Consider the following 11,245-nt stretch of genomic DNA (forward strand, 5'->3'; position numbering starts at 1 on the left):
GTAAAGGATATATATTCTAGAAACTACAAATCACTCTTGAAAAACATTGAAGAAGACACAAAAAGATGGAAAAATATTCCATGCCCATGGATTGGAAGAATACACATCGTTAAAATGTCTATGCTAGCCAGAGCAATCTACACTTTCAATGCCACCCCAATCAAAATACCAATGATATTTTGCAAAGAACTGGAACAAACAGCCCTTAAATTTGTGTGGAACCAGAAAAGACCCCGAATCGCCAAGGAATTGTTGAAAAGGAAAAACAAAGCTGGGGGCATCACAATGCCGGATTTCAAGCTGTACAACAAAGCTGTGATCACAAAGACAGCATGGTACTGGCACAAAAAAAGACACATAGACCAATGGAACAGGATAGAGAACCCAGAAATGGACCCTCTGCTCTTTGGGTAACTAATCTTTGGCAAAGCAGGAAAAAACATCCAGTGGAAAAAAGACTGTCTCTTCAATAAATGGTGCTGGGAAAATTGGACAGCTACATGCAAAAGAATGAAACTTGACCACTCTCTCACACCATACACAAAGATAAACTCCAAATGGATGAAAGACCTCGAGGTGAGACAGGAATCCATCAAAATCCTACAGGAGAGCAATGGCAGCAACCTCTACGACATTGGCCAAAGCAACCTTTTTCATGACACATCTCCAAAGGTAAGAGAAACAAAAGAAAAAATGAACGTGTGGGACTTCATCAAGATAAAAAGCTTCTGCACAGCCAAGGAAACAGTCAAAAAAACTAAGAGGTAGCCCACGGAATGGGAGAAGATAATTGCAAATGACACTACACATAAAAGACTAGCGTCCAGGGCGCCAGGGTGGCGCAGTTGTTAAGCGTCTGCCTTCAGCTCAGGTGTGGTCCCGGTGTTCTGGGATCGAGTCCCACATCAGGCTCCTTTGCTGGGAGTCTGCTTCTTCCTCTCCCACTCCCCATGCTTTTGTTTCCTCTCTCACTGGCTGTCTCTCTGTGTCAAATAAATAAATAAAATCTTAAAAAAAAAAAAGACTAGTATCCGAGATCTACAAAGAACTTCTCAAACTCAATACACGTGAAACAAATATTCAAATCAAAAAATGGACGGAAGATATGAACAGACACTTTTCCAATGAAGACATACAAATGGCTAACAGACCCATGAAAAAATGTTCAAAATCATTAGCCATCAGAGAAATTCACATCAAAAGCACAATGAGATACCACCTTATGCCAGTTAGAATGGCAAAATTGACAAGGCAGGAAACAACAAATGTTGGAGAGGATGTGGAGAAAGGGGATCCCTCCTATACTGTTGGTGGGAATGCAAGTTGGTACAGCCACTTTGGAAAACAGTGTGGAGGTCCCTTAAAAAGTTAAAAAATTGAGCTAGTCTATGATCCAGCAATTGCACTACTGGGGATTTACCCCAAAGATATGACATACTGAAGAGAAGGGTCATATGTACCCCAATGTTCATAGCAGCATTGTCCACAATAGCTAAATTGTGGAAGGTGCTGAGATTCCCTTCAACAGATGACTGGATTAAGAAGTTGTGGTCCAGGGGCGCCTGGGTGGCACAGCGGTTAAGCGTCTGCCTTCGGCTCAGGGTGTGATCCCCGCGTTGTGGGATCGAGCCCCACATCAGGCTCCTCTGCTATGAGCCTGCTTCTTCCTCTCCCACTCCCCCTGCTTGTGTTCCCTCTCTTGCTGGCTGTCTCTATCTCTGTCAAAAAAATAAAATCTTTAAAAAAAAAAAAAAAAGAAGTTGTGGTCCATATATACAATGGAATATTGCTCATCCATCCGAAAGAACTATTACACAACATTTGCATCCTCATGGACAGGACCAGAGGAGATTATGCTAAGTGAAATAAGTCAATCGGAGAAAGATAATTATCATTTGGTTTCACTCATTTATGGAATGTAAGAAATAGGAAGATTAGTAGGAGAAGGAAGGGAAGAATGAAGGCAGTGTAAACAGCAGGGGGAATGAAGCATGAGAGACTGTGGACTCTGGGAAACCAACTGAGGGCTTCGGACATGGGGGTTGGGATACGCCAGTGATGGGTATTAAGGAGGGCACATATTGCATGGTGCAATGGGTGTTATATGCAAATAATGAATCATGGAACATTGCATCAAAAACTGGGGATGTACTGTATGGTGACTAATATTAACAAAATAAAAATTTAAAAAAAAAATTGAAGAAGACCTAAAGGAATGGAAAGACATTCCATGCTCATAGGTTGGAAGAACAAATATTATTAAATGGTCTATACTGCCCAAAGCAATATACACTTGAATTCAAGCCATATGAAAATACCAGTCAACAATCCCAAAATTTTTGTGGAACCACGATTGCAGTCATGGAACCACACAATTCCTTTGGAATGAACAATCCCAAAATTTGTATGGAACCACAAGAGACCCCAAATAGCTAAAGCAAACTTGAAAAAAACTGAGGGCTTTAGAGGGGAAGGGGTGGGGGATTGCGATTGGCCTGTGGTGGGTATTAAGGAGGGCATGTATTTTATGGTGACATAATAAAAATTAATATTAAAATAATAAATAAATAATGAAAAAAGAGAAAGGCAAATTTGGAAGCATCACAAATCTGGACTTCAAGTTATATATTGCAAATCTGTAATGATCAAAATAATATGATACTGGCACAAAATAGACACATAGATCAATAGAACAGAATAGAAAACCCAGTAATGACCCCACAACTATAAGGTCAATTAATCTTTGACAAAACAGGAAAGGATATCCAATGGGAAAAATACAGTCTCTTCATCAAATGTTGTTGGGAAAGCCGGACAGCAACATGCAAAAAAGGAAGAAACTGGACCACTCTTTTCTACAATATGGAAAAATAAATTCAAAACAGAGAAAGTACCTAAATGTGAGACATGAAATTTTAAAAATCCAAGAGAAGTACACAGGTAATAACCTCTTTGACATCTGTCTTAACAACTTCTTACTAAATATGTCTTCTGAGTCAAGGGAATAAAAAGCAAAAATGAACTATTGAAACTTCATCAAGATAAAATCTTCTGCACAGTGGAGGAAACAATCAACAAAACTAAAAGGCAACCTACAGAATGGGAGAACATATTTGTAAATAATATATATCATAAGGCTTAGTATCCAAAATATATAAAGAACTTTTAAAATTCAACACCCAAAAAAGGAATAATCCAAATAAGTGAACTATTTAATGATTTTTTATTATATTCAGAGTTGTACAACTATAATTACAATTGGTTTTAGAATATTTTCATCATTTCTAAAGCAATATTATACCCATTGGCATTTATTCTTCATTTGCCCACAACTCCTCAGCCTTAGGCAACTACTAACCTACTTTTGCTATGGATTTAACTATTTGGGACATTTCATAGAAATGGAATCATATAACATGTGGTCTTCTGTGACTAGCGTCTTTTCATTTAGAAAATGTTTTCAAAATTCACCAGTTTTGTAGCATGTATCAATAATTATTCTTTTATTCATTCATTCATGGGTTGTTGGACATTTGAGTTTCTTTCAATTTTTGGCTATTATGAAGAATGAAAAATGTTCTTCACAAGTTTGGTGAAGACATGTGCTTTCATTTCTTTTGAGTATGTACCTAGGAGTGAAATTGCTGGGACATATGGTAAATATATATTTAGCATCTAAAATTGGCTACACCATTTTACAATCACACCATATGAGGGTCCAGATTTCTCCAACCTTTGTCAACACTTGGTCTCGTATGTCTTTCTCATTTTAACCTTTCTAGTGGATGTAAAGTAGTATTTCATTGTGGTTTTGATTTGCATGTCCCTAATTAATGATAGTAAACATCACTTCATATGCTTATTGGCCACTTATATATCTTCTATACAGAAATATTGATTCAGATCCCTTGCCCATTATTATTGGGTTATTTGATTGTGTTTTAAGTATTCTTTACATATTATGAGTAAAAGTCCTTTAAGAGACATTTGATTTTCAAGTACTACTCTCATTCTGTTCATTGTTTTTAACTTTCTTTGATGGTATAATTTGCATTATAATTTTTAAAAATTTTGATGGAGTCCAAAATTTGAGGTAGCCGCCTGACAAGTTAGGACATATATATGTAGTAATTTGCAAAGAAGGCCTGTGCTTTTCCATCTGGTTTGAAGGAGGGAACTGGGAATAGGTCTGCCAGTGTTCAAGACCATGGTTCCCCTGGGAAGGGAATGAGAGAAGGGTGAATAAAAGATCACAAAACTTTCCTATGGTTTTGGACATGGCTTCTTGATTATGTGTTTTGCTATAAACTTTTTAAAGTGTTTTCCAAAAATCCTACTAAGTTTGTTCAGATGGCTTCTTTGTGCAGGAGAACTTCCTACTCTCCCATTTGCTGAAGTATGAGTACTCCACTTTTTTGTTGTTATTGTTAACTTTATTTTATTTTTATTGAAGATAATTAAGATACAGTGTTATGTTAGTTTCAGGTGTAGAACATATAGATTCAACAGTTCTATCTGTTACTTAGTGCTCACCATGATAGGTATAGTCACCACCTGTCATCTTAGAACATTATTAGAATATTATTGACTATATTCCCTATGCTATACTTCTCCTCTCTGTGACTTATTTATTTTATAACCGGAATTCTATATCTTTTAATCTTTTTCATCTATTTCACCCAGCCCCCCACCTACCTCCTCTTTGGCAAACACCAGTTTGTTCTCTGTATTTGTCTGGGTTTTTGTTTGGTTTGGTTGTTTATTTGTTCATTTGTTTGTTTTTTAGATTCCAATATGAGTGAAACCATATGATATTTGTCTTTGTCTGACCTAGTTCACTTCGTATAACATCCTCTAGGTCCATCCCTGTTATTGCAAATGGCAAGATCTCATACTCTTTTTAATGTTTAGTAATATCCCATTGTACATATATGCCACATCTTCTTTATCCATTCATCTGTCAATGGACACTTTTGATATCCTGTTTTTAGAGATTATTTTGACTACTGGGTGCCCTTGACTTTCCATATGCATTTTAGAATCATTGTGTCAACTTCTGAAAAAAAAAAGCTAGCTGGAATTTTGATTTGAATCTATAGATCAACTTGAGGGGGGTGGTAATTGCAATTGTTTAGATAGCAAACCTATCTAAAATCCTATAATCCATGAATATTAGATGTGTCTTGTTTAATTTGGTCTGTAATTTCTTTCAGTAATGTTTTAAGCTTTTAGTATGCAAGCTTTATACTTATTTTGGTAACTTTATCCCCAAATATTTTGTTCCTTTTGATACTATCATAAGTGGAATTGTTTTCTTAACTTCAGTTTTAAATTGTTCATTATTAATGTATAGAAGTACAATCAATTTTGCATTAATTGATGAACTTGCTGAACTTGTTTGTTATTTCTTTCCCGAACTTATTTCTAATACTGGTCTAGTGCATTATTTATGATTTTCTATATACAAGAAATTTTGCTGAGCTCATTCATTATTTCTAATAGTTTTATGTGAGTTATTCAGTATTTTATGTATACAATATTGTCATGTATAGATACAGTTTTACTTCTTTCTTTTCAATCTGGATGCATTTTATTTCTTTTTCTTGCATAGTTTCTCTGTCTAGAACTTCCAGTAAAATGTAGAATAGAAGTGGAAAAAGTGGACATCCTCATCTTTTTCCTGATAATAAAAAACATTCAGTGTTTCACCACTAAATATGATGGTAGTTCTGGGCTTTTTATTGATCCTTCTTAAAGTAAAGAAAGTTCATTTCCATACTTAGTTTGTTGAGTTCTTTTTTTTTTAAGGATGTTTTTTCCCTATATTTATTGAGATAATAATTGAGATAATGATTTTGCTCTTTATTCTATTTACACAGGGTATTACATTAATTGAATTTTATATTGAAAAGAAACTTTGCATTCCTGGGGTAAGTACCATTTGGTAATTGTGTATGTTCCTGGAATTGTTATATGTTGCTATAAACGGTATATGTTGCTAGAATTGCTTTGCTAGTATTATGTTGAGGATGTTTGTGTCTATATTCATAAAGGTATTGGGCTGTAGTTTTCTTTTATTGTTACACCTTTCTCTGGTTTTGATATTGGCATTATATTGACTTCAGAGAATTAAGTGTGAAGTATTCCATCCTCTTTCATGATTTGGAACATGTTGTGAAGGATTTCATTAATTTTTCTTTAAATAATTGGTAGAAATCACTAGTAAATCTATGTATGACTGAAATTCTCTTTGTAGCGACTTAAAAAAAATATTGTCTATCCTTAAATTCATTCATTTTTCTACTTCTTCTTGAGTTATTTTTGACTCTTTGTATCAATACTATTATTGTCAAATATATGAAATTTCTTGTATTTTATGAACACAATAATCATTGCTTTTTAAACCAATGAGACAAACAAGGAAAGGAAACATCCAATTATGCTGTCTTTTGTATTTACCTTCCCTGGTATCCTTTTTTTTTTTTTAATACAGTTAAAATTACTCTCTGGGTTACCTATTTCTGTTTTGAACAATATTTATTATTTCTGTAAGGCACATCTGCTAGCAATGACTTATCTCAGTTTTTATTTTTTAATGTATTTATTTTGCCTTCATTTTTTACAAATAATTTTAATGGATATAAGATTCTTGGTTGACAGGTTTTCCCCTGGCACTTTATTTTTTTAATAATATTTTTATTATATTATGTTAGTCACCATACAGCACATCCCTAGTTTTTGATGTAAAGTTCCATGATTTATTACTTGTGCATAGCACCCAGTGCACCATGCAATGTGTGCCCTCCTTAATACCCATCACCAGCCTATCTCATTCCCCCACCACCCTCCCCTCTGAAGCCCTCAGTTTGTTTCTCAGGGTCCATAGTCTCTTATGGTTCATTCCCCTTCTGTTTACTCCCCCTTTCTTCTTCCCTTTCTTCTCCTACCAATCTTCTTACTTCTTATGTTCCATAAATGAGTGAAACCATATGATAATTGTCTTTCTGCTTGACTTATTTCACTTAGCATTATCTCCTCCAGTCCCGTCCATGTTGTTGCAAATGTCGAGAAATCGTTCTTTTCGATGGCTGAGAAATATTCCATTGTATATATGGAACACATCTTCTTAATCCAGTCATCTGTTGAAGGGCATCTTGGCTCCTTCCTTGATTTAGCTATTGTGGACAATGCTGCTATGAACATTGGGGTGCATATGGCCCTTCTCTTCAAATATACATCTGTATCTTTGGGGTAAATACCCTGTAGTGCAATTGCTGGATCATAGGGTAGATCAATTTTTAACTTTTTAAGGGACCTCCACACTGTTTTCCAGAGTGGCTGTACCAACTGGCATTCCCACCAACAATGTAGGAGGGATCCCCTTTCTCCACATCCTCTCCAACATTTGTTGTTTCCTGCCTTGTCAATTTTTGCCATTCTACCTGGCATAAGGTGGTATTTTACTGTAGTTTTGATTCGAATTTCCCTGATGCCTAATGATTTTGAACATTTTTTCATGTGTCTGCTAGCCATTTGTATGTCTTCATTGGAAAAGTGTCTGTTCATATCTTCTGCCCATTTTTTGTTTTGTGTATTTGTTTCTCGCATATTGAGTTTGAGAAGTTCATTGTAGATCTTGGATACCAGTCTTTTATCTGTAGCATCATTTGCAAATATATCCTCCCATTCCGTGAGCTGCCTCTTAGTTTTTTTGCCTGTTTCCTTAGTTGTGCAGAAGTTTTTTTTTCTTGATGAAGTCACACAAGTTCATTTTTTTCTTTTGTTTCTCCTGCTTTTGGAGATGCGTCATGAAAAAAGTTGCTGTGGCCGATGTCAAAGAGGTTGCTGCCTATGTTCTCCTCTAGGATTTTGATGGATTCCTGTCTCACACTGAGGTCTTTCATCCATTTGGAGTTTATCTTTGTGTATGGTGTGAGAGAGTGGTCACGTTTCATTCTTTTTCATGTAGCTGTCCAATTTTCCCAGCACCATTTATTGAAGAGGCTTTTTTCCACTGGATGTTTTTTCCTGCTTTATCAAAGATTAGTTGCCCAAAGTTTGATTCTTTAAAAAAATGTTTGAGTATAGCTTATACAGAATATTACATTAATTTTAGGGGTATAACATAGTGATTTGAAAAGTTTATACATCATGCTATGCTCACCACAAGTTCAGCTACCATCTGTCACCATACAAAACTATTACAAAATCATTGATTATATTCCCTATGCTGTGCCTTTCATCCCATGGCTTAATCATTCCATAACTGGAAACCTGTGTCTCCCATTCCCCTTCACCCTTTTTCCCCATACCTCACCCACTTCCCCTCTGGCAACCATGAGTTTTTTCTCTTTATTTATATATCTTATTTCAATTTTTAAAAGATTTTATTTATTTATTTGACAGAGAGAGAGGCAGCCAGCAAGATAGGGAACACCAACAGGGAGAGTGGGAGAGGAAGAAGCAGACTCCCTGTGGAGGAGCCTGATGTGAGGCTGGATCCCAGGATTCTGGGATCACACCCTGACCTGAAGGCAGATGCTTAAGGCCTGAGCCACCCAGGCGCCCCTCACTTCTTTTGTTTATTCATTTTGCTTGCTTGTTTTTGATTCCACATATAAGTGAAATAATAGGCATTTATCTTTCTCTGTCTGACATTTCTTTTTTAAAGATTTTATTTATTTATATATTTGACAGAGAGAGAATGTATCAGCAGGGGGAACAGTAGAGGCAGAGGGAGAAGCAGGCTCCCCACGGAGCAGAAAGCCTGATGTGGTACTTGATCCATGACCCTGGGATCATGACCTGAGCCAAAGGCAGATGCTTAACCAACTGAGGTACCCAGGTGCCCCATCTGTCTTATTTCACTTAACACAAAATCTCTTAGGCCCATCTATGTTGTCCCAAATGAGCAAAAGTTCATCCCTTTTTATGGCTGCATAATATCCCTCTGTGTGTTTGCGTGTGTGTGTGGTATAAATCTTTCTTATCCATTTGTCTGTTGATGGACACTAGGGTGCATCATATTTTGGCCACTGTAAATAATGCTGCAATAAGCATACCAATGTATACAGCTTTTCAAATTAGTGTTTTCTTTTCTTTGGTTTGTAAATACTTGGTAGTAGCATTAATTAATCATATGGTATTTCTATTTTTAATTTTTCCAGGAATCTTCAAACTGTTTTCCACAGTGGCTGTACCAATTTACATTCCCACAAGCAATGTACAAGGGTTTTGTTTTTTTTTCCCCCTCCACATCCTTGCCAACACTTGTTATTTCTTGTCTTTTTGATTTTAGCCATTCTGACAGGTGTAGTATGATATCTCATTGTGGTTTTGACTTACAATCTCTGATGATTTCTGTATGTTGGACATCTGTGTGTCTTTTTTTTTTTAATGTCTATTCAGATACTCTGCCCATTTTATTTTATTTTATTTTAATGATTTTTTATTATATTATGTTAGTCACCATACAGTATATCCCCGGATTCTGATGTAAAGTTCGATGCTTCATTAGTTGCGTATAACACCAAGTGCACCATGCAATACGTGCTCTCCTTACTACCCATCACCGGTCTATCCCAGTCCCCCACCCCCCTCCACTCTGAGGCCCTCAGTTTGTTTCTCATAGTACACAGTCTCTCATGATACATTCCCCCTTTTGACTACCCCCCTTTTCTTTATCCCTTTCTTCCCCTACTGATCATCCTAGTTCTTATGTTCCATAGATGAGAGAAATCATATGATAATTGTCTTTCTCTGCTTGACTTATTTCACTTAGCATTATCTCCTCCAGTGCCGTCCATGTTGCAGCAAATGTTGAGAATTCGTTCTTTCTGATAGCTGAGTAATATTCCATTGTATATATGGACCACAGCTTCTTAATCCAGTCATCTGTTGAAGGGCATCTCGGCTCCTTCCATGATTTGGCTATTGTGGACAATGCAGCTATGAACATTGGGGTGCATATGGCCCTTCTCTTTACTACGTCTGTATCTTTGGGGTAAACACCCAGTAGTGCAATGGCTGGGTCATAGGGTAGTTCAATTTTTAACTTTTTAAGGGACCTCCACACTGTTTTCCAGAGTGGCTGTACCAACTTGCATTCCCACCAACAATGTAGGAGGGATCCCCTTTCTCCACATCCTCTCCAACAATTGTTGTTTCTTGCCTTGTCTATCTTTGCCATTCTAACTGGCGTAAGGTGGTATCTCAGTGTGGTTTTGATTTGAATTTCCCTGATGGCTAATGATTTTGAACATTTTTTCATGTGTCTGTTAGCCATTTGTATGTCTTCATTGGAAAAGTGTCTGTTCATATCTTCTGCCCATTTTATGATTTGTTTATTTGTTTCTCGTGTATTGAGTTTGAGAAGTTCTTTGTAGATCTTGGATACCAGTCCTTTATCTGTGGTGTCCTTTGCAAATATATTCTCCCATTCCGTGGGCTGTCTCTTAGTTTTTTTGACTGTTTCCTTGGCTGTGCAGAAGCTCTTTATCCTGATAAAGTCCCATAAGTTCATTTTATCTTTTATTTCTCTTGCCTTTGGAGATGTGTCGTGAAAAAGGTTGCTCTGGCCGATGTCATAGAAGTTGTTGCCTATGTTCTCCTCTAGAATTTTGATGGATTCCTGTCTCACATTGAGGTCTTTCATCCATTTGGAGTTTATTTTTGTGTATGGTGTGAGAGAGTGGTCAAGTTTCATTCTTTTGCATGTAGCTGTCCAATTTTCCCAGCACCATTTATTGAAGAGACTGTCTTTTTTCCACCGGATGTTTTTTCCTGCTTTATCAAAGATTAGTTGCCCAAAGAGCCGAGGGTCCATTTCTGGGTTCTCTATTCTGTTCCATTGGTCGATGTGTCTGTTTTTGTGCCAGTACCATGCTGTCTTTGTGATCACAGCTTTGTAGTACAGCTCGAAATCCGGCATTGTGATGCCCCCAGCTTTGTTTTTCCTTTTCAACAGTTCCTTGGAGATTCGGGGCCTTTTCTGGTTCCATACAAATTTAAGGACTATTTGTTCCAGTTCTTTGAAAAATGTCCTCGGTATTTTGATCGGGATAGCATTGAAAGTGTAGATTGCTCTGGGTAGTATGGACATTTTAACTATGTTAATTCTTCCAATCCATGAGCATGGAATATTTTTCCATCTTTTTATGTCTTCCTCAATATCTTTCAAAAGTGATCTATAGTTTCTAGCATATAGGTCCTTTACGTCTCTGGTTAAGTTAATTCCAAGGTAACG

This window comes from Ailuropoda melanoleuca, chromosome 2 (genome assembly GCF_002007445.2).
Source record: "Ailuropoda melanoleuca isolate Jingjing chromosome 2, ASM200744v2, whole genome shotgun sequence".
NCBI lineage: Eukaryota > Metazoa > Chordata > Mammalia > Carnivora > Ursidae > Ailuropoda > Ailuropoda melanoleuca.